Raw genomic sequence first — 7,730 nt, forward strand, 5'->3', positions numbered from 1 at the left:
CACTCATCACTGCTGCAGAGCTTCTCACACTCATCAATGCTGCAGAGCTTCTCACACTCATCACTGCTGCAGAGCTTCTCACACTCATCACTGCTGCAGAGCTTCTCACACTCATCACCGCTGCAGAGCTTCTCACACTCATCAGCGCTGCAGAGCTTCTCACACTCATCACTGCTGCAGAGCTTCTCCCACTCATCACCACTGCAGAGCTTCTCACACTCATCACCGCTGCAGAGCTTCTCACACTCATCACTGCTACAGAGCTTCTCACACTCATCACCGCTGCAGAGCTTCTCCCACTCATCACCGCTGCAGAGCTTCTCACACTCATCACCGCTATAGAGCTTCTCACACTCATCACTGCTGCAGAGCTTCTCACACTCATCACCGCTGCAGAGCTTCTCACACTCATCACTGCTGCAGAGCTTCTCACACTCATCACTGCTGCAGAGCTTCTCACACTCATCACCGCTGCAGAGCTTCTCACACTCATCACCGCTGCAGAGCTTCTCACACTCATCACCGCTGCAGAGCTTCTCACACTCATCACCGCTACAGAGCTTCTCACACTCATCACCGCTGCAGAGCTTCTCACACTCATCAATGCTGCAGAGCTTCTCACACTCATCACTGCTGCAGAGCTTCTCACACTCATCACTGCTGCAGAGCTTCTCACACTCATCACCGCTGCAGAGCTTCTCACACTCATCACCGCTATAGAGCTTCTCACACTCATCACTGCTGCAGAGCTTCTCACACTCATCACCGCTGCAGAGCTTCTCACACTCATCACTGCTGCAGAGCTTCTCACACTCATCACCGCTGCAGAGCTTCTCACACTCATCACCGCTGCAGAGCTTCTCACACTCATCACCGCTACAGAGCTTCTCACACTCATCACCGCTGCAGAGCTTCTCACACTCATCAATGCTGCAGAGCTTCTCACACTCATCACTGCTGCAGAGCTTCTCACACTCATCACTGCTGCAGAGCTTCTCACACTCATCACCGCTGCAGAGCTTCTCACACTCATCACTGCTGCAGAGCTTCTCACACTCATCACCGCTGCAGAGCTTCTCACACTCATCACCACTATAGAGCTTCTCACACTCATCAATGCTGCAGAGCTTCTCACACTCATCACCGCTGCAGAGCTTCTCACACTCATCACCACTGCAGAGCTTCTCACACTCATCACCACTGCAGAGCTTCTCACACTCATCACTGCTGCAGAGCTTCTCACACTCATCACTGCTGCAGAGCTTCTCACACTCATCACCGCTGCAGAGCTTCTCACACTCATCTCTGCTGCAGAGCTTCTCACACTCATCACCACTGCAGACATTCTCACACTCATCACCGCTGCAGAGCTTCTCCCACTCATCACCGCTGCAGAGCTTCTCACACTCATCACTGCTGCAGAGCTGCTCACACTCATCAATGCTGCAGAGCTTCTCACACTCATCAATGCTGCAGAGCTTCTCACACTCATCACCGCTGCAGAGCTTCTCACACTCATCACCACTGCAGAGCTTCTCACACTCATCACCACTGCAGAGCTTCTCACACTCATCACTGCTGCAGAGCTTCTCACACTCATCACTGCTGCAGAGCTTCTCACACTCATCACTGCTGCAGAGCTTCTCACACTCATCACCGCTGCAGAGCTTCTCACACTGATCACTGCTGCAGAGCTTCTCACACTCATCACTGCTGCAGAGCTCACGTTCATCACGGTTGCAGAGCTTTTCATGCCCATCACCGCTGCAGAGCTTCTCACACTGATCACTGCTGCAGAGCTTCTCACACTCATCACCGCTGCAGAGCTCACGTTCATCACGGTTGCAGAGCTTTTCATGCCCATCACCGCTGCAGAGCTTCTCACACTAACCAATGCTGCAGAGCTTCTCAAACTCATCACCGCTGCAGAGCTTCTCACACTCATCACCGCTGCAGAGCTTCTCACACTCATCACCGCTGCAGAGCTTCTCACACTCATCACTGCTGCAGAGCTTCTCACACTCATCACCGCTGCAGAGCTTCTCAAACTCATCACCGCTGCAGAGCTTCTCACACTCATCACCGCTGCAGAGCTTCTCACACTCATCACCGCCGCAGAGCTTCTCACACTCATCACTGCTGCAGAGCTTCTCACACTCATCACCGCTGCAGAGCTTCTCAAACTCATCACCGCTGCAGAGCTTCTCACACTCATCACCGCTACAGAGCTTCTCACACTCATCACCGCTGCAGAGCTTCTCACACTCATCACCGCTGCAGAGCTTCTCAAACTCATCACCGCTGCAGAGCTTCTCACACTCATCACCGCTGCAGAGCTTCTCAAACTCATCACCGCTGCAGAGCTTCTCACACTCATCACCGCTGCAGAGCTTCTCACACTCATCACCGCTGCAGAGCTTCTCACCATGTTATTGTGCCAGCCTAAAAAGGACACTGCCGCAACAGAGGCCAAAAGGAGCCATTTTTTATGGCTTCAGCCAAAAGCCCTAAAAGAGCTCCAAACGTGTGTCAGAAATGAAATGTGACCTCTGTCCGGTATACTGTCACAAAAACCATCCTAGAATGTAAGTAGGACAAATTGCAAGAGGAAATGCTGAGAGGAAGCGTGTGACACCAGCGAGTACACGTCTGCTGTCACCCAGCACTTCTGGAGACTCTGCCTAGATGTACAGATAAGCAAGAATGGAGGCTGTATATATAGGGTTGTATTACTGCTTCATTGGCAGTGCCCTGAAGACACCTTCATGAGGAAATGTCACACTAGTCCTACTCCCAGGATTATGGCGTGGAGTACATAGTGTACCGTAGTTGGACCTCTCTAGTCATTATTCCAGGTACACTAACACCTCAGCGTTACATTGTTTTGGTAGTGTGTACCCATTGGTGTGCCCATTTCTACAAGTGTCCCAGGAGCCATTTCCACACAGTGCCAGGTCAACATGTTGCTCCGGCTATTGTGAGCAGGCTGTTTGGCCTAACATTGACTTGGTGGCAATTACAAAGGGAACTGCCAGCAGCAGATCTTGATGATTTTGTGCCCAAGTGCATTCAGCATGGTGAAACATTCCTCAGATGACCATTACAAGAGTTTTTCCCACAAACCAAGTTAATTTTGGGAATAATAATAATTTCCACAATCGGGTGTTATAAAAAAGAAATGTTCCTATGCTCAGATAATCTTGTGCCCTTGCTATGTACTATGTAATGGCTGTGTCTGAACATACAGGAACAAGGTCTGATTGTACCACATCTCCTGGGCATAAGAGGATGTAACAGATGATTCTTTCTGTGAAGTAAAACATTTCCCTGGCTGCATTTAGAAAATGTTTTACCTCACAGAAAGAATAATCTGCGATCCTGTGCTGTAATGTCTGTATACTCTCTTTTTGCATCCTCCCTGGCCCAGGAGATGTGGTAAGATCAGACCATGTCCCTTTACGGTCAGACACGGCCATTACACAGTACATAGCAGGAACACATATAGAAGATTATCAGCACAGGAACATTTTTTTTAAACACATCCAATTGTGGAAATTATTATTATTCCAAGATCTACTGCACACTAGTAACATCAGTATTTGTTGTTTGCCAGATATCAGTATCCATTAGTCTTAAAAATATTTATCCTGTATGGGAGAGTTAGAGAACAGGCAGATCATTTTTTATTTTTGTACCCGGTCGGTGACCTTAGTGGTGCTTAGTAATTTTAGTCCCATTTACTAAACCTCCTGGAAGGCCTTGGAGCTAAAGAAACCAAGATGAACCTTGTTCAAGTGAAAAAAAAAAGAATGATTTACAACCTGCTAATATCAGACTGGTTACATAATTTTGGAGCTTGACCTGACCTAAAATATTCCTTTGCTATCAGAATAGCCATGGGGTAAAAGGAGGTTTCAGTTGCAAAAAGGCCCCAAACCTTGGAGGTGGGTGCAGTGATCCTATAGGCCCTGTCACACACAGAGATAAATCTGTGGTAGATCTGTGGTAGATCTGTGGTAGATCTGTGGTAGATCTGTGGTAGATCTGTGGCAGATCTGTGGTAGATCTGTGGCAGATCTGTGGCAGATCTGTGGCAGATCTGTGGTAGATCTGTGGTAGATCTGTGGCAGATCTGTGGTAGATCTGTGGTAGATCTGTGGTTGCAGTGAAATGGTGGACAATCAGTGCCAGGTTTGTGGCTGTGTACAAATGGCACAATATGTCCATGATTTCACTGCAACCACAGATCTGCCAAAGATTTATCTCTGTGTGTGACAGGGCCTTATATTTGGAGGAAAATAAAACTATATGTAAGAAGCCCAAAAAACCTCAATGTAATGTCATGCTATTTATACAAGGATGTAATTTGCCGAATTAACGCCAGCTGTACTTTGGATGGTGCCCTGTGTCTTACTTTACGTTGACGCCCTCCACCCCATATAGGTTATGGTCATATAGTGTGATAAAATGTGACGCCCCTGAACTAATCAGGATGTCACAGGGAACTGAACTCCTTTCTCTTACGGTGCAGAACTCACCCTCCATGGTTCTGGGATCCTAACCTTTGGTATTGCTCCATCAGCATTCAAATACTAACCACACCTCACACCACACCCTGTCAGGCACACCAGTGGATGGTCTAGCTGGAAAAGGGTCATGCGCCTACGGGTCATGCAGACTGGTGGGAGGGAGGAAGTCAGTGAAGTGGTAGCCCTCAGAGAGTGAGTAGCTGAGGGAGTTGGAGCTCCCTGGGTGACTTTGGTTGGGTCGCAGACGGGACCGGAGGAGTCGGAGACCCGGTCGCAGGGTATTGGAGAAGGGTGCCCAGACTTAGTTTTGGAGAACGGTCAGCACCGGAAAATCTAGTAACCGGAGTGGTACCAAGCACGGCGGGGTACTGGACCCTAGATCAGGGAGTAGTTTTACGCTTCTGATAATTAACGTGTGGAGGATAGTCTGTTTATGAACTTTCCCCAAGAGCTCAGAGATCTAAGGCACCAACACAACGAGTGGGATAGGGCTTTCCAGCTTATGCGGCCCACTGAGATCCCAAGTGTCAGCCATCGAGAGCACAGCTCCTCTAACTAATTGTAGGGAGCGGGACCCCGAAAGCTCCAGGCTGAGGGGTCACTCAGAAAAGTCTAAACATAGTGCATGGAGGCAGGTCCAGAACCATCAGCAATACCAATGGGGACAGATTCCCGGACGAGCTCCCTTGAGTGGCAGCAGCACCCAGAGACTTGGCTTAAGGGGGCTTTACACGCTGCGACATCGCTAATGCGGAGTCGTTGGGGTCACGGAATTTGTGACGCACATCCGGCCACATTAGCGATGCCGTTGCGTGTGACACCGATAAGCGATTTTGCATCGTTGCAAAAACGTGCAAAATCGCTAATCGGCGACATGGGGGTCCATTCTTAAAAATCGTTACTGCAGCAGTAACGAAGTTGTTCCTCGTTCCTGCGGCAGCACACATCGCTGCGTGTGACGCCGCAGGAACGAGTAAGCTCCCCTTACCTGCCTCCCGGCTGCTATGCAGAAGGAAGGAGGTGGGCGGGATGTTACGTCCCGCTCAGCTCCGCCCCTCCGCTGCTATTGGGCGGCCGCTCAGTGACATTTCAGTGACGTCGCTGTGACGCCGCACGGACCGCCCCCTTAGAAAGGAGGCGGTTCGCCGGTCACAGCGACGTTGCCGGACAGGTAAGTATGTGTGACGGCTCTGGGCGATGTTGTGCGGCACGGGCAGCGATATGCCCATGTCGCGCAACAGATGGGGGCGGGTACCCACACTAGCGATATCGGGACCGATATCGCAGTGTGTAAAGTAGCCTTTACTCCTGTGTGAGAGTCTGCTTAATGGTCGCACCAACACCCACACAGCCTGAGTGAGAACGCTGCATTCCCCTGAATCTCCCCGCCTGGCCTGCACCAAGCTCCCCTACACCTCCACCATCCAGCGTCCCGGGGCCTACCCTACACATAGCGGGAACGTCATCTGGCTGCCCCGCTCCATCTCATCTTTGTACTCCCATCGGCAGCGGTGGTACTCCCCTTACCGCGAACCACGGGTGGCGTCACGAACACTAAACCTCCTGTAAATAGTCCCTCTTTTATTTTCGAGTGGCTGTAAGCCCCCGGGTCCGGAGACCCTCGAGTCACGGCAGCCCCAGATCCGAGCAGTCCGATTGCTGCAGGAGTGGTACAAAAAAACTTACCAGAAAGGACACAATTATATGTGCCCAGCAACTAAAAAAAAAAGTATCCAAACAACAATGCTATACATAGAATTCATAATACATACAGCTGTCTAAAAATAATATACTGTACAGCGTATAGAGATGTAAAGTTAATAGCATTATACCGTGCTGAAATAGTACCACCACATAATGATGCCATAGTAGCACCATACACAAAGTGAACTAATAATAGTTATATACTATGGCCCCAATTAATCAAGACTGGTGGTTTCCTAGCTGGTCTTGATGACGGAGTGTGGTGGAGTCCGATCCTCCTGATCCATAAAGAGGTGCTCGCTTCTTGATGACTCCGGAGTGTCTGATGAGCGGTGTGCGCTTTTGTGCTCGATGCCAGAAATCTTACATACCATAAGTTGCAAAATCTTTGCGCAATTCCAAGTTCTGCCAGAATTTAGCGACTTTTTCAAAGCAATTTACACCATAATTATAGCAAAAGCTGTGCTAAATCAGGGAATATGATTCAATAATACAAGGCCACAGTTTTCTAAGCTTTTATTTTAATGTCTGTATGGCCCAAGAGAGCTATCAGTAAAATAAATAGCACATATGTCACACCGTACAAAGGGCTGGTGAGAAGTAGTACAATGTATTCCCCACTAGGTGGAAGCAGTGTAGTGAAGGAGAGTCAAAGTAACACTGTAACAGAAGGGAGGCTGAAGTACAGCAGAGTAACTTCAGCAGGCAGTTCACAGGCAAACCACCAGGGGGCAATATAGTAGTCAAGCAGTCAGGGTCTAGCCGGGAAGTCAAGTAAGTGCAGAGGGAGGATCAAAATCAGGTCAAAAAACAGAACTGAGATCGGATGCCGAGAGATCAGGTATACAGAGGGGAACACAAAGCGCACAGGGAACGGAAGACAAGACCGGACGGTGAGGAGACACAAACACGGGAAGAGGATGAACCAGGATGGGTAAACAACAGACAGGAGCGGGAAGTCTGGGATTGGGATAGACAGATGACCGGGGGAGGGTACAGGTCAGGGCACGGTAACTAAAAGTCCTCAAACAGGAAATGTCACTAGAGCCAGCCAGTCACAGGCTGCAGAGCAAAACTATATTCAGTGCTGGAATGCTGGTGCAGCGCCCAGATATAGTGTCTCCTGAAACCGGAACGAGGCCGATGCGAGTTAACCCCTAACATGACCAGGCCGAGTCTGGGAATCTCTGGAACGGGGAATACCAGTCCTGGATCATGACAACATACGTAGTTAGTCAGCCATGGATCTCCACTGTTCCACTGGATAGATTGCCTCCCATCTCCTTTCCCTCTCTTCTAGGCTAGTGAGCGCCTGACTGGTTTAGCGAAATGGGGGCAGCAGAGATAAAGTGTGGTCAATGGGAAAACTCCACAACAACTCCATGCACAAAGTAATATAATCACCAGCAGGACTGGTATACAACAGACCACAGCGCACTTTAGCAAAAGCTATAGTTGGCATGGAAGACAGGCTCCACCGTCATAAAAAGGCAAGGA

This window comes from Anomaloglossus baeobatrachus, chromosome 8 (assembly GCF_048569485.1).
Source record: "Anomaloglossus baeobatrachus isolate aAnoBae1 chromosome 8, aAnoBae1.hap1, whole genome shotgun sequence".
Lineage (NCBI taxonomy): Eukaryota > Metazoa > Chordata > Amphibia > Anura > Aromobatidae > Anomaloglossus > Anomaloglossus baeobatrachus.